This window comes from Anser brachyrhynchus (genome assembly GCF_964034855.1).
Source record: "Anser brachyrhynchus genome assembly, chromosome: 1".
In the NCBI taxonomy this organism is placed as follows: domain Eukaryota; kingdom Metazoa; phylum Chordata; class Aves; order Anseriformes; family Anatidae; genus Anser; species Anser brachyrhynchus.
This window is the reverse complement of record NC_137694.1, coordinates 166,159,898-166,183,660: the sequence shown is the minus strand read 5'-3', so window position 1 is coordinate 166,183,660 and position 23,763 is coordinate 166,159,898. Positions and strand designations below refer to the sequence as shown.

At 37.7% G+C, this 23,763-nt stretch overlaps 1 long non-coding RNA gene across 1 annotated transcript; it reads left to right on the top strand.

The window, feature by feature from the left end:
- Positions 1-3,880: 3,880 nt before the first annotated feature.
- On the top strand, positions 3,881-16,360 carry LOC308187817. Its single transcript, XR_013944944.1, has 3 exons — positions 3,881-4,508; positions 8,210-8,274; positions 15,999-16,360. It is a non-coding gene; the product is annotated as an uncharacterized lncRNA (long non-coding RNA).
- The last annotated feature ends 7,403 nt before the right edge of the window (positions 16,361-23,763 follow it).

The window sequence follows — 23,763 nt, the reverse complement described above, 5'->3', positions numbered from 1 at the left end:
TTAAGTGTGCAGATACACACATCTGAAAATTTGCCTTTTGTGGTTTCCCAAAGGCCAAGATGTGATGACTTTAGGAGGCAGGATTGTCCTCCTAAATTGTAACTTAATTACCTAGACAGGGTTGCCTTTTACATTATTGAGATAGTTTTGCCTCCCGTTCTGGTCATCAGCGTTTATGCCAGCCCCTAAGCAGAACCACCTGCAGCTAGCATAACACAGGCAGTGGGACTGCAAGAGGACTCAGGTATGCTTAGGAGCACTGAATCCAAACACTGCCAACCTGATTTACAGTCATCTCTCAGAATAAATAAATAAATAAATTGCATATGTAGAAGTAAACCTTTAGACAGAAGGGCATGGGTGCCAGAGAAATGGTGGGGACCAAAACAGTCTGGGACAGCCAGCAACTTTATGAAAAGCCTCCAAGGAATTCTTCCTGAAAAGGGGTTTATTAAATCTCTGCACCTGCCCAGGCACCTTCACAAAGAGAAGGTTCTAGAAAAGTACTTAAGGTATGCCAATATGCTGAGGTTTTCCTTTATATGTCTCTATTTTTCTGTTTAATCCAGGCTTGTCAGAAACTCTGTTAGCAAGAGGACTTGAAACAATAAAATATAAAATGCTCACAAAGCCATGTTTCTGTAGGACTGGCATACTTTTAGCTACAAGCCACCCGTTTTCCCGCAAAGAATGAAAGCACACGTAGCCTGTAATCAAAGACAAGCCGCAGAATGCATTTTCTCTAATTCCCTCTATTATTTTGCTGTTAGCTGGGGAGAACTGTTTGGCAGGGTGTTAAGCATCTGAAAGTACAGGGGAAAGCTTATTGTTTCACAGGCTGAAATCTGGCCAAATAGTCCTTCTCTTTTCCTCATTGCTCCCACTTTTTGTTGACCGCCTCATGTGTGTTATTTTATACCTGTATCTTCTCTGTATGATCACATTAATTACATTCCATTCTTTCCACTTTGATATCTCATTAAAATCTTATAAATGATCATGCAGTGACCTTGAAGGACATGCATAATACATGAAAGTAAACCTGCAGTAAAATGTATTCTTTCACTCCTGACTGGCTACATCCCACATTTCTTTTTCCTATCCCCAATGACCCCAATATGGGGAGTTATGCTAGCTGAGCCAAGGTATGCAGGAGTGTGCAAATCCACTAACTCCATTAGCTTTCCCTACTGATGACAGCTGCAATATGTTAATGGCTTATGTTTGGATGTGATGGCCCTGCTACTACTTAGGGCACTATGCTAATTACCATAAGATGGTGACAACAGGTGCAAGTGTCACATCATATCAGCATCATGTGAATGAGAAAAATAGCTAGCAGCACCAAAAGCAACTCAAGAAAATGTAAACTTTAGTCAGCAGCCTGTGATTCTCTGAAGAACTATTCTTTAATGCTTATGATTAAAGGATTTACAGACGGATATTGTTGCTTTTTCTGCAAGTACAGTAATTTTGAATTCATAGGGATGTCTTCATAAGCTGTTTAAAGTTATGTTTCAACAACATGCACTTATGTGGCAGTTCAAGTAAAATGCAGAAGGCCTGCCTGTATTTATGAAGATTTCCTTACTGAATAAAAGTTTTACTAAACCACATCCGCTGCAGTGAATACATATTGGAACAGACATGATTTCCAGCTGAATGAAATCACTGCGTCTCTTTGGCCTTGTGCTCTTAACATAGCTCTGCTCTATTGTCAGATTTGCTTATGCATATATATACTTGTCCTCTTTCCTCTTTGTCAGGGTTTGGTACCTCACTTTTCTCAATAGCAAGCAATTTACTAAAGCCCTGTGGTAGCCCTCCAGCAGGCTGAGCCAGCAAGACTGTTATCATTTTGCCCTTAACATAGTCCTACTATCTTAAGAGAAGTTTAATGCAAAGCATATGGACATACCTGAATCCTTTGTTAGAAACAACAACAAAAAATACCTTAGGAGACCGCTTTATGTGAAGTAATGAATAGTTATTCTATTCTGCTGACTATTATGGGAGTAAAAATGTTTTTCACAATAGTTTTTCTTATTATTGTTACAAATGTTTGGTACTACGTGAACCCACTGAAAGCTAAGATAAAACCTGAAAACAGCTATGTTTTGATTTTTTTGATGGTGGTCTTCAATTCTGAAAAGAAAATAGGCATGAGATCACTCAAAAACACTCCATGTTCTTAACTGATTTTAAGGCAGGTACAATTATGATGACTGATTTTGATCTCTTGAATAACCATAGCTACAGAGTATGCAAGTGATTTGACTCATTGTAAGAGTAGTCAGTACAGTCTTACTCAGGAGCAACTTTTTAATTCACAAATAAAAATACTCTCACAATACTCAGACATAACCTTAATACTGACATTAAATCCAGGTGATCAGCTGGATTTAATGTATTTCCATTATTCCAGTATTTCCACTGAAATGCTTTCATACCATTATTTTTAACTTAGCAGCACTAATAGATAAGTAAAAATTAGAGATAGGTCAATAGAGAACAAGTAATTATGTATAAATTTCCAAAGACAGTCCTTAGAAATGGCGTAGTAAATGAAAAAGCAAAAGATTTATCCTCTACTTTTCCACAAAGAAGCTTCCTACTTGCAATTTTTGTGATGTGAAAAAGAAGTTGTACTAAATGCAAGTGCATCTTGACCATAAACAGGGAAGATCAATATTCAGTTCACCTGTCTGCATAAAGTCTAGCCTGCATCATACAGAGTTACAAGTGCAGCTTTATCCAACTTGCACTTGCATTATCTCTTCCCTTGACTGCACCACCATATTTTACTTGATAGCTTTACACTGACTGCACATTGGAGTGCTTTGATTGCATTATTCCTCCTTGTTGTCGAAATCTCTCATTTGGGAATGCAAATGTAAGTTTCTTATCTTATACCAGAAAGTCCTGTCTTTTGCCTGTGTATGCACAACAGAAGAGTTATATATATTAAGATGTAATGTTCAGAATGTAACAGAATAAAGACCAGTGCTTCAGGCAAACCCCCACATACTCTACAGGTAATGATACCCTAGTACAATAAATTATAGGGAATTTTCAGAGAAAAACTTGCATTTGCAATGCAATTTTACCTACACCTGAATTGCCAGAGACTGTCAAGGGATTCACACCCCTAATAAAAATTTCTACAGCTAAAATAAAACACAGCAGGGACCAAAAAAACATTGAAGCTGAAAAGTGAATATGTAAAGGGATGGCTGCATCCTGAAAAAAAACCGGCTTGCCAGATACCCATGCCGCCATGTGTGACCTAAAAGTCTGATTGCTGTATACAGGTGTATTCACTTTCTTATTGATATTTACTGAATTCATTTTTGCATTTTCTGATTTTTTCCCTTTGCAACCAGGTAGCCATGGTGCTGTGTTGTTCCTGGTGACATTGAACACGGTTAGGGAAGCTTCATGCATTAGCCTCATTGTGCAAGCCATTATTAACTAAGTGGTAATACTGCGAGCAGTGTGACTTCTGGGGCAAGAAAGATTTTCTGGGGCTGTTCTCAAAGTATTATTCTTCATATCTTTTATTTCATACAAGTGTTATCAGGAGCCTGATTTGAAATCATAAGAGAAATAGTGCAAGGCCTTAATTCTTACATGAGTTCCTGGACAAATTCTATGTTCTCAGAACATTGTAAAAGCATAAACATCTAAACATTTACCACAAATCTAAACATGCTGAAGACAACACCCCACCCCCCCACCCACAGCAGGACCCACTGCCTTATCATGTAAAACTGCCATAGTCGTGCTGGAATGAAGCTCCTATCCCATATTCCTCCATCTGGCCAGTCATAGTCACTACAGTGAATCCTAAAGGCCAACGTTCACTGGGCTTAATCACACAAGCAGCAACCCTGAAACCAAAGAGGCAACTTATCTAAACCAAAGAATACACAGAAACATGTCTTAGGACAACTCTTCACTGTGTTGCATTTGTAGACGTTTGTAACAGTAAAATGAACATACTATTTCCTGATCAATCACATTCATTCCTTTAAACTGGATAACTTCAACTATCATTTTTAGTAACTGGATAACTTCAACTATCATTTTTAGTAACTTTCCATTTCATTTGCTGCATGCTGCAAACATGCAATCAGTGAGGAAGTCCTTCACTCATATGTGAAGTATTTTGTGTAACCCTCATAGCCAATATCTATTATTGCTCTTCTGATTATCCTAACTTCTGCAATATTTTAAAATTGTAAATAACAATCTTCCCGCTCTGAAAAACAGGCATTTAAAAATGTTGTTATTGCCACTCTTTTTAAGCACATTGTCTCTGTTACATTCCCCCTGTTGAGACTTAGCCTGAATGAATTGTAACTGCAGCATGTCCAACTGTTTCTTAAATAATTCCCATTTTTTTGCACCAGGTTTCCCACACAGTCATGAGATCTTGCATCATTTCCATCAAGATCATTCAGTTGTTTGTGTTACCACAAGCTATTTCTTCTAGTTAAAGCAAAGATGTAAGTAGTTCATATAGTAACATATAATGAAAACATGTTTATCTTCCAGAAAAACATCCCTACTTTATATAGTTACCTCCGTCAAAACTACTTATAGTATTTATATTTTTTTACAAAACTTCCACTGAGCCAAAACTCATTTTATTGCTTCCTCTTCATTTCTTTTTTGTATCATGAATTTGTGATCCCTAAATCAGCCCTGCTCTATTTATCAAGATGGGCTAATTTCCTAGCACTGGGTGCCAAGAGCCTCTGATCATGAAGTTCAGTCAATAAACTGACTTCAGTAAGTAAGCAATTATGCATTGCCTCTGGAAACATGCTTCCCACCTTACAGGTTTTGCATACTTGTTATCCCAGTAAGTATCTGTGAAATTAAAATCCCCCATGATCAAAGTTTCAGTTTTTTTATAAGTATCTCTTAGCTGTAAACATGTTGTTTGTTGCAGTTATTCTAAAACACAATTTGCAAGGTAAAGTGTCTACAGTCACCACTGTAACTTGTTCCTTTTAATCAAGCAGCTATCTACCAGAAAAGTGAAACACTGTTTTGCATATACACAGTTAAAATATACAAGCCATAAACAATAACGCTTTCTCTCAGTTCATCTTATATTAAATGTAGCAAAATTAAAATTACACAAATTTTGCCCTAATCTACAAAAAGCCAAGAAAGACCAAGCAATTCTCCTTCATGTCATTTACTTAAATGCCAACAAAATTATTATCTCCAAAGTCTTTATGTTAGGAATAGGGCAAGTACTGTTTTAAAATAACAATATTAATTTGTTGTAATTTATGAAATATCTAATTATAACATTAAAAAAAAATGAGTGAGCAGTTACTTAACTAAGTATATATATATTTCAAGATGATATTTGAAAAAAGAGGTTTAAACTTTTGCATCCCTGCCTGTGGTCCAACAAGATATTTTAATCTCCCAAATACCTAAAAGTATAAAAGTATATTTTTTTTGCTGAAGCATTTCTTTCTCCCTCTCTCTTTCTCTTTTTTTTTTTTTTTTTTTTTTGTTACCTTGAACACAAAATTAGGACACTGAAATTGCAGATAGTTATTTATAGTAGAGGAATATATACCAGAATATTTGAAATTTCTACCTGAATAAGTGTTGGCGGGTCCCTCATTCTGAATGTTTGTCACCTACTCTATGCCACACTGAGGCTTCAGGAAGCTACAAAGTAGGCCTAGATATTAATTGAATAGACAGGTAAAATGATTATTTACATTTTTCTCTAATCTTTTTTCTTCCACACTGTCCCTGCTACTTTCTTGATTGCTGTGGAAAACACCAGCATCCTACTTACTGTTCAAGCCCATAAACAAGTCTTCAGCTTGGATCTCTGCCTAGGTACTGTCATCCAAAATAATATAATTGAGATTTTATTTTTGAACAGCAGATGATAAGGTCTTTTCTGCTCACTTTCACAGTGAAGTCTTTTAACATCTCATATCTCAATTATTCCTATTTTTTTAATCTCTGATTTCAACAAACATAACCTTTCTCCACTCATATTCTTGGCGCAGATAACATACCTACCTGGCATTTTAACCACATTTGACTTATCCCTTAGGATCATTATTCTAGTCACATGAACTGTAGAGCTTCTTTTCACCAAGAAGATCCCTCACATGAAGTACCAGATACTGAGGCAAATTCTCAGATTAACTTCACCAGCTTCCCATGTTACTGCTTAGAAGATCCCCCAGTCCTGCAAAACTGATTTTTCCATCTCTTCTAAATCCCTCCCTGAAGTTCTCTCTGCCTACAAACATACCTTGGGAGCGATGCAATTATTCAATCACCATGCCACACTTGTGTTCTCTCTTTTTTCTTTTTCCTTTTCTTTTTTTTCTTCTTTTTCTTGTACCCTCCACATACACTGTGTATATCTGTCATTGGGCCTTGTCTTAAGCTATGACTGTAAGCTGTCTGGAGCAGAGGTCATGCCTTTGTTTATGTTCAGCCAGCCACAAGGCACGGGGCACTGTGTGCCACTAGCAAGCAACAACTCAGCAATGGACCACCAGGGAAGCACTTCAGTTTACCTAAACATATATGCAGGTGCCTCCATACGAGATTCATCTACACTCCTTTTATAATCATTGAAACCTAATCCACACCATCAGGAGTCAGTTCAGTTGCTTAAATAGTTTTCTGGCAACATTATGGATGCTCTGATGTATTTAATGTGTTTCAGACATATGCAGCAGGATGGCAGATGTGGCACAGGACCTATGGGAAACTCACGTCCCCTGGACAGGGCAGCTAGTGGCTGGGCAGGGTACTCTAGGAAGTCTCATATGGCATTATACACTCATGTTTAAGCAACTCTCTCGAGCCCGCAGTGAACATAAGAGTAGCCAAAACACTTGGGTGACAAAAGCTGCATTTAAGTGTCTGAATCAGGAGCTAAATCTCACCTTTGTTAAGTACTGCTGTTTAAGTGTATGTTCATCTGGCCTCTTCCTATGCTGTTTTGTTGAAAAAGGAGCTGGAAATAGTAGTTCATCTTTTCTGTTAATCAGAATACAGCGGCCATTCCTCAGGTTCAGTTTTACTGTGAATTCAAACATCTGTTTTACTACAAGTATCTCTCCTACATATGCAACAGCCATTCTTTTCATGGTTGGAAGTCCCCAGAAGATAACAGTTTATCAATCTTCTACTCACCTGCTGGAGAAAGTTCTGTAATGGGTGGCTGATCTGGGGAAAAGACTGCCAGTTGCTCTCCTCCATTTCCTCTGCTGCTCATTGCAGTAGATAGCTTTTTCAGACAACATGCCTTGCAGTTCACAAAGCTGCATTATCACTACTACTGAAATGATCAAAAAGACTTTGCACTTGTGTCACTGCAGTTATTTTCAGGAAAATTGGAAACAAAGAAAAAGGAAGATGAAAGCTTCTGTGAAAGTATCTTTGAAAAGCATTTAATTTAAATAAACCTGTCCATTTTTCTTGCCAAAGGAAAAAAGTCCAAACACTTTAAAGCCAAAACCTTTGAACCACAGTCTCTGAAGAGCATTCAGATAAAGCTGTTGAAGTCTTGATGCAATAACAGAAAGAACTCAAGAAAGGGTTGATTTTGCCATCCTAAAAACCTTCTTTTGTCTCTGTGGCCAAGTAGTCTTCCTTGAACCAGTTTCCTTGTTTTGTATCTTATGATATGAAAATTATATCAAGACCTAGCTTGTTAAAGGCTTCTTTGTTGGATTTTTCTTCATTGTACATTGAACCACTAGAGATAATGGTGCCAAAACAGGCAGATTTGCAAATGGAGAGGAGGGAAAATAGTTTAGCCCAATAAGGACAGAAAAGAACTAGAAACATTTTGGTGCTAGTAAGAAGGGGAACAAAGCAGACTGACAGGGAGGGGCATGTAACCAATTACCAGTAATTATTGCATTAAATTAAATGTCCAATCTGCCTCCTAGGAAATCAAGTACTATAAATGGCAGAAAATAAAAAGTGAGATCAAGATGTGAAGTCAAAATCCCTAATAAAGACTCAGTTTAAGGGCTGGCTTCAGAAAAAGGGAAAACTTTGGGACCTAAACCTGTGAGTAGCCTGGTAGCTAGCTAGATTTGTAGGAAGCAGTTCATTTTTTCCTCCATAAAACAAAACTAGGGAGAGGCAACTATTTCACTTTTTTTTTTCTTTTTTTTTTTTTTTTTTTCCCCAGAATCTGTGGCCCCTGGAGAGACAAGCAAGATGTTTCCAGCATTGGCTGGTCAGTTTTGCACCATGGTAAGTTTGAAATCCCTTTGGCACATTAACAGTACACTAGGTGCCATACTAAAAGAAGAATGCATCTACTGCATTATGTAGCTACTTGCTATCCTGGAGCAACCAGCAGAGATACTATTAAGCAGCAGTGATTAATCTCTTCACAGCAAGATTCCCCACAGTGAGAGCTAAGCTAGAGGCTGAAGAAATATGGAGATTTTTTTTCCACATTACTTTGCTGTGCACCACAATAAGGTTTCTTTTCAGGTCTTTCGGCTCCCATTAAACATGTTTCTTGGGACTTCAAAAAGCTTGAATAAATCAAGTTTGTTCTGTGAATATTTTAACCTTCCATCAGCCTTCCAGTTTTTATTTTTTCCTTTCTCTTAACCTCAGTAAATTTTTGAGAGAGAATATTGGAAATATATCATTTGCATCTTCTTTTTCTAATTCACCTTTTTCTTTGATTTAACATAAAGTGATCTTAGCAAAATTAGTTTAGTGTCTTGGCCCTTGGATGCAATGTGTATCTCATACACCCTACATTATATGGAAACAGCAATGCAATAACTGTCTTCATGTACTGACAATACTGACTCTTTCAAGGAGATAATCTCACTCAAGGAGCTGTGTATTTCATTTCTGTATTAGTTTCAGTGAAGGCATACTGTATCCTGACTGGTTTCATTTTTTGCCTCTGATATTGACATTAACAATTTTCCTTCATGTACCAAGGGAGTTTGCTGGCTGTGCTGAAACAGGCATTTTAAAACTCTACTCCACATTCTGTTCTCATTGAGATATTGAAAATATGAATTAACGCCACTGAAATCAAAAGATGTTTACAAGTACAAAACTGACATGAATCAGCTCAGGAACAAACTCTTGTCTGTAAGCTCAAGTCATATGTTTGGTTCAGAAGTAATACTTAGCCAGAAGTAATATTTAAACTACATCAAGATTAAGGAACTGATTCTGACATTTTTATACTCATGTCTTTTATGTACTGAACATACCAGGGTGAATACATAACTGCAGAGAGTCAGTGCACTGAACATACTACCTTTAAAATTCTGTTTTCTTGTGACACTTGTTTTGCCCCAGTGTCACAACCCAAAGACATTACTATAGAGCCCATATCAGAATTCAATTCACTACCTCCAGTGTTAAAATGAAACAAAACTAGCACACAAGCAAAAACAAACAAACAAACAAAACAAACAGTAAATTCAATAGCTAAAGGCTACATCCTAGACTGTGTGTTGCCTTGGAGTATCTGAGAAAAGATCTTGGCCTGTAACTTAGTGCCATCCATGGCAATGTGAAATTATTTCATCTTTGAGCTTTTCATCACATACATGTGTCAGTTATGCACTTCATAATGATGATTACATCCTCTATGATGAAACAACTTCCAAAACCATATTGATTGGGGATCTTTGAAGTATAATACGTGTGTTTGCAGTTATGCAGTAAACACAGATGTGTACCATGGATTTGTGTAACTTGGTTTCTTTCCTGATGGAACCACAGATGAAGCAGTGCATGAAGTAATATAGACCCTTTTGTAATGTGGGCATAAGGTCCTACAACAGTTCTCTCCTTATGCTTGCATGATGCACACCTAGGACTTGCAGTCAGTGTGAACTTCTTCACCAGGAAATCACAGACAGTGTAGGTCTGTGATCCAAAAACCATGACACACCACAGCGAACTGAACCCCAGTCCTTCTCTCCGCGCATTGCATTGATCAGTAAGGTAGACACATACTTTCCATCCTCTTTCATATGGTGATGAGGGGCAGTTGAGGGGCTCTTCTGTGCTGCTGCTCCATATACATCTGAGTCTGGAAATGACAAGAAGAAAAGTCGAACAATGTCTTTGGAAGGAATGAGACAAGTTTGAAGTAAAAAGGTTGATTTGACAAGTACAAATCTAATACCTGAAACTATCATGCCACTTTGGCACTGAAAAAGCAGGGGAGAAATGCAGGGAGAAAGATCAACTACTGCATCTCAGCAGTTTATCTGGCACTGAGGAGGACTCCCTTTCAATCTGATGTAGTTCACTCAACCTTATTTTGCCAGCAACAGGACAACACCAGATTTCAAATTACACATTTTAAAGTATCCATAAATAGATTCTTTAAAAAAGTGTTGCATGAATCAAGCACCACTTCCCCAACCGTTGACTGCAACTGAATTATATCCATTCTTTACCTCCAGAACATTCTTTTCTGTCTTGATGCTTGAAATTATTGCAGATGTCTTCAGCTCTGTGACCCTCTGCTATATTTTCCCGATAGACTACACTAATGACCAAACAACCACTTTCTACCTGTTGGGTTCTACTTATCATATTTCACTGAGTCTAGAAAGAATCTTCAAAAACTTCCTCACTGTAAACAGATAAAAAATAAAAATATATATATATATATATGCATACAAGTGCTCAGCACATTACTGTAAGCATTTATGACTAAGAGACAGTTCCCAAAATGAAGACAGTCTTAAACATATATAAAAGCTATATTTTTAATGACAATCAGCGCTTACATTTTCTCCCAAAGTACATTACAGTCTTGGTAAATGCTGAGAAGTGCTACTGTTTGACTGAGGGAGGTGTATACAACTTGAAAAATATTGGAGTATTGTCATTTCTTCCAGAATTGAAAATACTGAATTTACATTTCATTGTAATCAATTCATTGGTTTATAGACCTCCAGTTCTCCAGGGAGCACCACAGATTCAGATGATCTCCCTGAGTGCTAGATTTTGTATTTGAATCTCTGATTTACTGAAAGATGTATTAAGAAACTTCATGTAGGCAGACAGTTCCCTATTGACTACACTTCTGAGGAGGCTCAGGAGCACAAGTTATTCCAGCAAGGATATGGAATAAATTATGCTCAGTAATTTGCCTCTAGATCAGCCTTTCTCCACACAGTGGTATAATGCATTCATCTGGACAAGCAGGCCCCATTTCAGAGAGTGTTTTATGCAGAGTGTATATCTTGCAAGAGAACAGAACAGATCAAATATTTGGCATAGAGACTGACTTTCACAGTCCCTCGAGAAAACAGTACTTATTTCAATTTGTGGAGGATTGCACTGTCAACTGGAAAATTCGGTTCTTATTTATCTGTGTGACATTCATTGAATTAGCCATCCCTTTGAATAAACTTTTCAAGGGAGTTTGAGGATAAACCCCACATTATCCCATATAGGAATGGTATTTAAATCTGAAGAGGTGATCTGTGATGGGTAAACCACAAAGTCTTTGACATTTTTGTTAAGGTTGACACAAATTGACAGCTATGGTTAAATGTCGGAATCCCTAAAACATGTTCTTCATTTACCAATTTTTTGTGCCTTTTTCACAGTAACATTTTAATCTTTTTATCTCAGTGAATTGCTACCTGAATGATTGGCCTGGGTTTCCCCAGTTCAGTAATGTGCCCATATTAGGGGCAGTAAATGTCCCAGATAACCCGCTCTGACAATTCAAAGTGTTTCTGAAATCTTGTTATGTTGAAGAAACAGAAGGCTCCAACACTACTAATATACATTGTACTCTGCATATTTGAAAATCATGGAGAACTTTCAGATGTAATTCATCTTTCAAGAACAGAAAGAAGTAAAATAAGGAGGTTTCCTGGACCTTTCACAAACTTCAACCTTACATCTGGAGATTCACAGTTTATTTTGATAAAAAGTCACTTGCCCCTTTGCTAGTGCCCATAGACCTTAACAGAAAGAGACATCCTGATTCCTGTGGATAAGTGAAACAGTCATGTGTTCAAGCAATATGTCAGATGATGAGAAAATCAGTTCAGTTCACCTTTCTCCTGGCAACGTGCTCAGCCTCCAAAGTTTAACCCTTTAGCAATGCAAAGTTGCTTGCCTGAGTTTCCAGGCCGTCTCCCACATAATGTCAAAATACTGCAAACAAAGCTATTACTACAGTATTTCTGGCAGCACCAAATCTGCAAAACACTTGAAATGTGGTGCAAAATATTGTTCATTTGGCATGAGACTAGCTGCCTTCTCTCAGGCCTTCTCTAACCATATGTTCACATCACTCCTGCTGACATTGGTGGGAATTGCTACGAACCCAGAGGAGAAGCCTATTAAAAACAAGTCTTGTTGTATAGGTTATAATATATGCTTCAGTCAGAAAAAGAGGAACTTAGCTTTATTCTCTACATAAGTTATAGGAAACTACTTGGATAGAATGGGAGTAAGAAAAATCTCTTATCTGGCTGATATCTACGTCTTGGAAATGAATGAACTTTTGCCATAGCTGATCTAGAAGTATTTCTGTAAAGCATTGAATTTAGAAGAAAATTCATCAGAATCACAGAATCACAGAATGGTTAAGGCACCTTTGGAGACCATCTTGTACAACACCCCTGCTCAAGCAGGGAAATGCCTAGAACAGGTTAACCAGGACCATGTCTAGATGGCTTTTGAAGATGTCCAAGGAGGAAGACTCCACAACCTCTATGGGCAACTTATTCCAGTGCTCCATCACTTGCACAGTAAAGTGCTTCCTGATGTTCAGAGGGAACCTCTTGTTTTTTCCTTTGTGCCCACTACCTCTTGACCTGGCACTGGGTACCACTGCAAAGAACCTGACTCTGTCCTCTATGCACCCTCCCTTCAGGTATTTATAAACATTGAAAAGATCTCCCCTGAGCCTCTTCTTCTCCAGGATGAACAGTCCCAGCTCTCTCAGCTTCTCCTCACAGGTGCTCCAATCCCTTCATCAGCATGGTGGCCCTCTGTTGGACTCTTTTCAATATGTCCATGTCAAAACTTTAGACACATTCAAAAAAAAAAAAAAATTACCTGCTGTTAATTCTATAGTACCTTGGCAGAGAGCTAACTCCAGAAAAACTCAGAATATTTAAAATCTGAAAGAAACATGAAGTGCTACCTATTACAATAATTTGAATTGGGAAGTTCACAACATCCAGAGCACTTGACTCATATTTTTTGGAGATTATATTTGTCTACATTTGCTGTGTACCTGGAGACATCACCTTCACAGGTAGGAAAGCCAAATGTTTTAAAGATAAAAACTTCTATTTACTCTATGGGTAGAAATTGCTGTGCAGTTTAAATCAGTTTCTTGTAGTAAAACAGTTAAATGGTCCCTATATATCGACACTGTTTTAACAAAATAGCTGTTTATGCAAGCAAATGTATCTTTAGATACGTTTAGAATATTATATGAATTAAACTTAAGTGTACAGAATTCCTTTGATTTATCAGACCTGGAATGTGTTTCTCTTAGCTACCTAAATGTCTGACTAGACTTCAGCTGTTATACTTAATATCTTATACTTTACAGAATCATAGAATCATAGAATATCCCGAGTTGGAAGGGATCCATAAGGATCATCAAGTCCAACTCCTGGCACCGCACAAGTCTGCCCAAAAGTTTAGACCATGTGTCTAAGTGCACAGTCCAATCTCTTCTTAAATTCAGACAGGCTTGGTGCAGTGACTACTTCACTGGGGAGCCTGTTCCAGTGTGCGACCACGCTCTCGGTGAAGAACCTCTTCCTGATGTCTAGCCTAAACTTCCCGTGCCTCAGCTTGACACTGTTCCCACGGGTCCTGTCGCGGGTGATAACGGAGAACAGGTCACCTGCCTCTCCACTCCCTCTCGCGAGGAAGTTATAGACTGCGATGAGGTCCCCCCTCAGCCTCCTCTTCTCCAGGCTGAGCAGGCCAAGTGACCTCAGCCGCTCCTCATACGTCTTCCCCTCTAGGCCCTTCACCATCTTCGTCACCCTCCTCTGGGCACTCTCCAACAGTTTAATGTCCTTTTTGTACTGTGGTGCCCAGAACTGCACACAGTACTCGAGGGGAGGCCGCACCAGCACAGAGTAGAGCGGGACAATCACTTCCCTCGACCGACTAGAGATGCCATGCTTGATGCATCCCAGGATACAGTTGGCCCTCCTGGCTGCCAGGGCAAACTGCTGGCTCATATTCAGTTTGCTGTCAACCACAACCCCCAGATCCCTCTCTGCGGGGCTGCTCTCCAGCGTCCCGTCGTTATATATGTACATCAACTGGGTTAGATAAAATACTTTCTAGTATTTAGATCTGAAAATAATAGGTGAAACATGGCTTTTCATTTTGGTTCCATCCTTGAGAACAATATAAAGTGCAATACAAAAATAACTTCACATTGTTTTGTACTGCAAAGAAAGCAAAATGAAATATAGACGAAGTGCAGATTTTTTCATCAATGTAGTTTATTTCTACTCAGCCTAAACAACTTATTTTTCCATATGTTGTGGAATGTAAGTGTATAATGTACATCCACATTGCTAACAAAAATCAGTTTAATTTAAAGCACTATGAAGTTGATAAGACAATAACATCATTTTGTGACTAATGAATTAGAAAGTGTGTGTCAGCCTACTGTATATATGCAATTTTATGAAATTTTAGAGGTTTTTTTCTGACAATTCTTGCATATGATGGTCTCAGGATCAACAGTACAACTGAAAACTTCAAGTAATTGAGTAATATAGGAAGTCATTCTTTTCTAAATGGACTAGAGTGGGGGTCTGGATAGGGCAATTACAGATTAAAAGAGAAGGAGGAAACACTACAATCATTACATAGCAGAGGGCATAGGAATTCCTTGAGCTGTTTTCTCTTTAAATTTGGAAAATGTTGATATTTCTGTTTGAAAGTTCTTCCCCAATGATAAAAAAATGCCATATCTCTTTTTAATTTATAATGGTTAACTTTCAGGATTAAAAAATGTACCTTGAATATGGTTCTGTACTTTGGATTTGTCTGACCTCAGGTTCTTTCAACTTTCTTTTTGATCAGCTGGAAAGACAAGGTTCCTTGATCTGTTTGCCACTTGTAAAGTGAATTTCTAGTCTGTCAATGTACACAGAGCCCATTTTTGTGGATGGTTTTGCAGATATGTTCTGGAAGAGAGAAGGAGGATTCAGCTTTCAGTTCTGGAAATGCTTGCATCCCTTAGGACAGGTTGTGCTCGCCCCTTTTCTCTCTCTGCCCAGATATCATGCTGCTTTCTTCTGACTTCTCAGCCCTCACCTTGTTGCTCAGTCAGCCATCACTGTATTATCTTGGCTCACAACTGTAATCCAACACTCTTTCAATCTCATTCTCTTTCCAGATATAATTCCAGCTCCCCAGTCCTAATTACTCAGGCATTACTCCACTAAGTTTTTATCCAAACCACTCTGGACTGAATTTTTCCTCCACTGAGCTTCTTTCTCCAGTCCTATTGTCCAGCCAAACTCTATTTTGATAACACCTCTTTGTCAGGTTTATGCAATCTCCTGTTGGTGTTAGCACATTTTCATAATTTCCTGATTACAGTTTCCTTGTCCTGCAAGCACCACATCTCCCTACTTGAGGGAGGATAACGTCACCCTCTTTCAGTATTCAATATTGAAATATTCAATATTCAATACGCTGACTATAGATGTAGCCTACATAAGACTATACTCCTAAATTATAAACTAGTAAAGTGTAATGAATCATGCTCTGAGAATATATAAGATAATAGTTTTATATTTATTATTTACCGAGATTTTTTGTAACACTGAACTATCTCTGAGTTGTGATAATTGCTAATAATTTTAAATAATATATTAGTTGACAACTTCTATATTCAAAATATATTTTTATTATGCTATAATTTAATAAAGGACTTCCATTTGCAAATGTTTTTTACCAAGGTATACAGTTTCTCCCACTAAAGGATTCGTATCTGCGGTAAATGTTCAACGGCAAAACTGCTGGGACTACGGAAGTGGCATTTAGCTGGAAGAAATGAAATGTTGAGTATGCAAATGGACCATGGATGCTGATTTGTTCTCAGCCTTGCATGAAACATGCCTATAAGGAATACTGTGCAGACTCGTGGATGACCCAGAATGTAAAATTTTTTCATTTGTGTAAGTTAAAATGTCACCAAGGCATCACAGTAGTTAAACCAGACAGTTAAACTATCATATTAAGGAAATCACAAAACTGATCAAAAATGCTTTTTCTTTACTTTTTTTTTTATGATAGCAATCTGTATCTTTGAAAATAAACAGTTGTGTTTTTTTTTTGTTTGTTTGTTTGTTTTTGTAACGGTAAGACAGAAGTCTTGTAAAGCTTGTAGAGTGTTTAAAAGCATGAAAAACATGGAAGGAATTGGAGTGGTAGAAGTGGAGGTGTGATTGCCCTCCCTCTTTTTAAAGGTTTGTAGATTTACAGTCTGACTCCTTCAGAACAAGTATCTGGCAAAGAAAAAGCACTAAGTTCTACACCAACATTAATTTAAAAATAGTTGTACAGCATTTCCTGGTGCTAGTTATTTATCTAACTCCTGATTATTTGAATTGTTCATTATCTAATATATACTAATGAACACTGATATTAGCACAAACACAGAACACTGTTTTGAAATTTTCAGTACCAAATATTTCTGTTTACAGATAGACATCTTATAATTCATGTTTTATTTGCTCTTGAAAATGCTTATAAAACATCATATGCAGAGTTCTGTAATCACAACCAAGACTACTCTATTTTTTTTTGTTACAGCACAGATCAGTAGACACAGCCAAGAATGGGGTCCTGTGAAACAAGACAGTTGAATATATCTGAATATTTGTGAAGTTACTGATAGTTTTCTGGGCCCTGTTACCTTGCCTGTCTCCCTTGTGTTTTGATGGGCACAGACCAATCTGAAAATCAAGAGAAATGTTCAGCTGATGCTAAACATTTTAGGGAAGGAAGCTGGATGTCCGTAGGAGAATTAAAAGGGCGGTTGATGTGGAATCACTATGGCTGTTGAAGGACCACCGTGGTCAGAGGTAACAACTGAAAATCACATGAATGTGCCCCAGTCTGCCTTACTGTCTGGAATGAGTCAAAATTATTATAATCAGTTCTGTCCACAATCCTCTTGATAGTCATAACAAATTCACCTTTTAGTACGTAACTCTTTGTGATAAAATAAAAATCTTCTTTTCAAAGAGATAAGTTCACTTCAAACATCAGAAAGATTATGTAAATCAACTGTTTATTCTGCTAACTATCTTATTTTGAACATTTGAACAGGTGATTCTATATCAGACAGGAAATCATTTGTCTGTTCTACCTGTATAGGTACCAACATACAGTGTAATGCTCAGTAAATATCACGGTTCTCAAAATGCAGACTACAAAGCTACTGATGAAGTATTATTGACGGTGAAGAGTAATCCTGGTTTTCTGTTTCTACACAACAGTAGAGTGGCGAACACTGGCATCACTGTGTAGGCTAAGGACAGGCATGCCACAAAGACAACCAATCTCTCATGTGAAGAAACGTAGTTTCCTCAGGTTCTAGATGAGAAACTTTGCTAGGCTGATGAACATCTTGGATACCTATGCATAAAGAAGAATACTTCCGTTCTCTACTGTGATCACACCAGCACTTACCTTCACCTAGATTAAAGACGTAAATAAAAAAGCTAATTTTCTTAAAATAAATAATTTGACATTGTGAGTTTCAGAAACAACTCTACAGAAGTGGTATATTCCAGTACAAACAGCTGTAAAAGCTTTAAAGGTACATTGGAATATATATTTTCATGTTTTCACCTGTTGTTTCTTTTGAAACAGGCAGGATAGAATTAGATGGAGGGTCCTGATCATTCCATCCCCTCAGGTGAATTTCATATGTTGAAGACAAACACTGAGGTCTGCTGGGAAAGATGCAGTTTGTCTTTTCTTGGGAATAAACAGGGCAATGGATTCAGGGCTATTACTCATACTTCAGATTGGATAGATATTTCCATCAATCAAAAACTTGCGGTATCCTCCTACATATAAATCCTGGTACTTGACTGAAAACTGCTACTTTCTGTAGATATGATACTGTAGGAAGTGCACCTTTGAAATAGCTAACATCAAGATTTTGTCTCAATAATTACCAGCAATTGCAGTTAAATCACTTTGGAGTAACCACATTTTTATAATTTCCTTATGAAAATGTTTTCTTTACCACTGTAAGGAAATTGAAGTGAATTTTTGAATGTTTGTGGATGGATTACATGACAGTTTCTCTGCAGCCATAAGCACACTGAAATGAGAGTGTTGCTGCATGGCATGGACCATAGTGCTGCCAAACTTTCTCCTCTTTTCTCCATTCCACTGTTCTGTTTTCTGATGTCCTTATTTACATATGTGCTGTCCACAAATTTGCTTAACCCATCTTGTTCTGTCCCATTAGTGCCCCAGATAACTGAGGGGACTATAGAATATATTCACGAGTCTATGTTGCTCTAAACATGCCATATGATGAATCAGAAGCAAACTTAATCATGCTTCCCTGCTTACTATCCATGAAGTTTGATGACAAGTATCAGATTTATCAGATCTGCATTTCTGATGGCCTTCTGGTTTCTTTCATTTCATGGAAGGACTTTCTCCCTTGCCAAGTGTAAGAGCCAACCTATTAGAAACCATCCTGGAAAGGAATCATGATAACTTCGTATGAGGGGAGGATTCATATGGATTAATCTGCTTATATGTACAGGTCAGTACACTGTGCTCCAGCAGTTTGTGTTGACCATAGTAACATATGCTAGTAAAATTGTGCAAGTATTTAATGAAAACAATAAGAATTAACAATGTCCTTGCAAAAAGTTACTGGACTGTAATTCTAAAATTTATTTATTTATGTATATGCATTCTTACTAACCTTGCCAGAATACTTTAAGGTCCAGAACTCTTTCAGTCTTTGTATTTGTCTTAAGCCTAATAGAGTAACAGTCTGTTGAAATAACCCCAAATACCCAGCAGGAGAAACTGCAAAAAGGGTGGGCAGGTCACAAACATCCTATGCAGTATGCCAAAGCTATCTTAATTATTATTATTATTATGCACTGTTTCTATTAGTAACACACAATGCCTGTATCACAGTGTGGTCCCAAAGGCAGCTTTTGCGTAAGCAGCCAAAATTTCATATCCTGCTACCTATGGCTACCTTGCACTTTTCTTGGTTCAGAGTGGTGAAGCCCTTTACATAGCTCACCCTCTAAATCAGCAGAGTATATATGCATAGGCTTAATGTTAAACATACCTTGAGACCTGTTTAGATCCTCTGGTCAATCAAGAAATGCATATAACTCATTTGTTAAGTCAATCACATGCTCAAGTGCTTCACCACACTGGGATCTAGGAATCTAGAGTTGAAGAAGATGTGTTTAAATAAGTTCTTCAAAGGAAGAGGAGGGAAATAACATGGCAAATAGTTCCATGTGCAATACAGCTATTCTGCCCTCCCGGTGACAATCCTTACTTCCTTCCCATAACACTTGTGGGCCATTTTACTTTTTCAGTTCCTTAGGGAACTTCAGTTCCCTTTCCCTGCTTTCAGCCTGCACCCCCACCACAGCCCTATCTCCCAGACATCTCACACTATCTCCAGCTGTTCCCTGTGCTCTGGTCCAGGAGGGAGGCACTGCAGTGCTGGACAAGCTGGCTGGGGTGATTGCTTTGCTGACTGGTTGGCCTGTGTGTGCACTGACTGGCCAAACAGCAGCCTAAGCTGAACACATCACCCCTGAATTCAGATTGATGCTTTTCTTTCAGAGGGCTTTAATTTGATTCTTCCTCCTGTATAGATCACATTCCTTCTTATAGTTACCTATGAACATGTCACTACTGCTTGTTAAATGTCTGTCGCTGAACCAATAAATAACACAGCAGCAGTAGGGAGAAGGTAAAAGACTTACTAGGACTGGAAGACTACTAGTGCATAAGACTGTTAGGACGCCTTATATACCCAAACACATCAGTTTAAAAGATTACTTATAGAAACTATATATTTCTTAGGTACTTCAATGAAAAATACAGGTTTATTGTTCATTTGGATGTCACAACAGTGATCTTGAATAAAACACAATAGTTATACAGCGGATAAATACCGTCCCACTGAAAACCATCTAGAAAAGTTGCCTAGAAAACTTAGTGAGATGAACTCACCCTGATTCTCTATAGGACTCCTGACTCAGTTTTAGTACACTGAAATTAATCACTGAAATTAACCATTGATGCCTGCCTACTACATCCGCAGGTGCATCAGTCTTGATTGTTTCCCCCTCACTTGGTATTATGTGAAGACTGACTCCTGGAACATTGTTATATCATTTGCATTGGCAAAGACTTACCTCTTGTTACAAAAATCAGGTGTAAAGCATACCCCAAGTATTCTGAAACGTACTTTTAAGTATAAATAAATAATATATGTATATATATATATGTATATGTAAATATCCTGTCTCAGGTAATAATGTATTTTCAGGAGTTTCCTGGAGGATATGTTAACACTGAAATGGGTGTAACAGGAAAGGATTAATATGAAGAAAATTTAAAAAATATATACCTATGTAAATAGTTGCTAAGGCTGAATCTATTATGCATGTTCAGGAAGAGATGAACAAGTCCAAAACCTCTATCTTGATAAATCTTATATATTATGTTTTATAACCATCTATAGAAGAAGTTTTAATAATTCCAGAGAAAGGAAAGAAAAATTTGCTGTGAAATCTGTCATACAAGCTATCCAAAGTAATAAAGCAGTGCACTTTATATTGTACTCTGGGGCTGATACTATCAACAGTGCAGCAACTGAATTGACTAGGAATTTGTTTGTGCTGGTACTGAGGTAGTATGTGTCCTACAGTAGGTAAATTCATAACAACTGAGAAAGAAAAGGGCAAGATCTGTCTGTCCCACAGGATCTGGCAAATGAATTTTGAAACTTAAGGAATCAAAATCCACCTCTTCTCAGTTCAGTATCATCATCATCAGTCAACACCAAGTAAGATGGCTACATTTGCTTTGTAAAACTAAATCGTTACCAAAGGCTCAGCAGCATGCCTTCTACTATGCCTGTTTTGTGTTACTTTCCTCCAGCATGGTGCTTTTGGCTCCTCTCTTCCAGTTCAAGCCCCATTATGCCATTCTCTTTTCCTGGCTCATGACAAACATGCACATTACCCATTATTTTCCATGAACTGTATACAATCTCTCATGTCAAGATACACTGCAAATTCATCCTTTCCTTTTTGATGTCTTCCCAGTCACCCAGCTCTAGCTTAACTGAATCCCAGACCCACAAACCCAGATGATTTTCTACCACTTTTAATTATATCTCAGATCTTCCCCCTTTCCTGCCTTTACTTTTGTTTCTGCCAGATTTTTTTATTCTTCCAAAAAAGCATAGGCAACACAAGTCATGACCTTCCTTCCTCACCTCGGCAAGCATCTGTATTTTCCCTCTCCTTTTACAAATCCTGCACTATTTTCTGTCACAGATATTGACATTTCTCCTTTGCTCTCTCCCCCATACCTTGTCCACGTGGCCCAGTGAACCTGTTCTATTCCATCTCTTCACATCCTTTGTTGCTTCACAGAGCCTCTCTCTTACTCTTCTTAACCTCACACTCTATTTTGACTTTCCTCTCACAGTACAATATGCTTTAGATGCTTCAGTCTTAGAAAATTTCACTTTTGACCTTTATTTCCTCTTCAAGTACAGCCTTAACTCTCTTATCCATTTCATTTTAAATTCATCAAATAGCTTGTTTACAATAAAGAATCTGTAATTCTCCCCCTCCATTTCCAGCCCATATAGCCTCCAAGACAGTCTTGTGCCCCCTACTCTCTACTGAAACTGTTCTTTGCTAGAAAACCTAAAACCCTCTAGCAATTCTTGGTCCCATCCTCTTTGACACATCCACCATCTTTTATGTAGATGCCTTTCCTTTTCTTTACAGAAGATTGTGTGCTCCCTTTTCATCATATTGTCTTCTACCAGCCTTCCTTTCTATTCATACTTTTGCCCAGTCCTTTATTAATCCATCACAAATTTCTTCCCCATGCAGGAAGGAGTTACAAAATGGCTCTTCTCTTCCTTTTTATTTATATTATTCATAAAAGAAAATGAACAGTAGATGCTCGAAGACCTACCTTCTCTAAACCGGACCATCTTTTTCATTGCACAAGAAAGTCTGCTTTGTGAATTTCTACTTGCTTGTGGATTTGTAACTTCTCAAGTTAAAGAGGGCTAAGCAAGGCATTTATCTTCTGACAAAAACACTCTACTAACCTTTTTCTGGATCACTGGATAACAATTTCATCTTCCTTCCTGTATCTCAGGCATATTATAAAAAATAAGACCATTTAAAAAAAAAAAAAGGTATATATTGTAGACCCATCCCATCCAGACTGTACCAGACTGTATAAGATTTCTAAGACTTTTGGCAAAGATGATTTCAAGATGACTGTTTCTGTGTTCTCTCACTCAGTTATTCACTTCACACACATGTGCACAGAGCAAGTCCTACATCACATTCAGTCTAGGTTATTGCAACTCTGTTTTCTCCACCATTAATAAATGCTGTTTGTGTCATACTTGAATTGCTATTGCAAAAATTACCTCCTATCTCATTGCTTACATATTTCCTTTGTTTTTCTTCTCACCTCTTCCCTTGCTTGCTGCAGTAGATATTATCAAATTTTGAAAACACTCTTCACTCTTTCCGTACTCTACTAGTTCAAATTTTGTATTGATAATCAGACTGTGATGCACAGCCAGTGTCAGGCAGTGTCAGGACTGGTTATCCTGGTTCCATTTTCAAATAAATGTCCTAATTTTTGCCCAAGCTACCCTTCAAAATTGCCTGAACACCTTAAAGAAAAAAAAAAAAAAAAAAAAAAGCTTCACAACTTATTTTATCATTTTATTACTAGAAATATCATAATGTTGTTAAAAATAACAACAAGAAACTGGCAAGCATAGCATAACCATCTATCAGTATTCCTCCAGCTATGCCCATCTACCAGTAAGTAGACATGGTTTCTTGTTTTATGGTTAAATTGTATGCTCTTTAGGGCATGGTCTACCTGTCTCTTCTGTGTTTGCACATTGCTTAATACAATGATGTCCTGGTTCGTGACTCCTAGGTGGACAAGTAAATAATAATGATAATATCTCCACTCTTCCTTCTACAGAGCTCACCCACTGAGCTGACGGCCTAAATGAAACCCAGGGTGATTAATAATGCATCCTTTTACTGACTCTTACATGTTATTATTCTTGTCACCTGTCAGGATCCACTTTGAGCGAAATCTGTTGTTTTCTGATGAAAAAGAGAGTGAAAAAGAGGCAATTTCTTTTGCCCACGTCTTCAGAAAAAAAAATTAAAAATGGATGAATCATAGGGGCAATCATGAAAGAATTAAACCCCCCTTCTGGAAGGTGGTCCCAGAAGGTGCCAGAGTTTTGAGGGGTTGTCACAACAATCCCTGGACATTGTATTTGTAATACAACTTTCAGCCCTATTCCAGTGCTAATTAGTGTTTGTTATTGTATGGACATTTGTCCACTGAAAACTAGACTGCAAGACCATCAACCCATTTCACATAGGCCACTGAACCGTAAGTAGATGATAATGA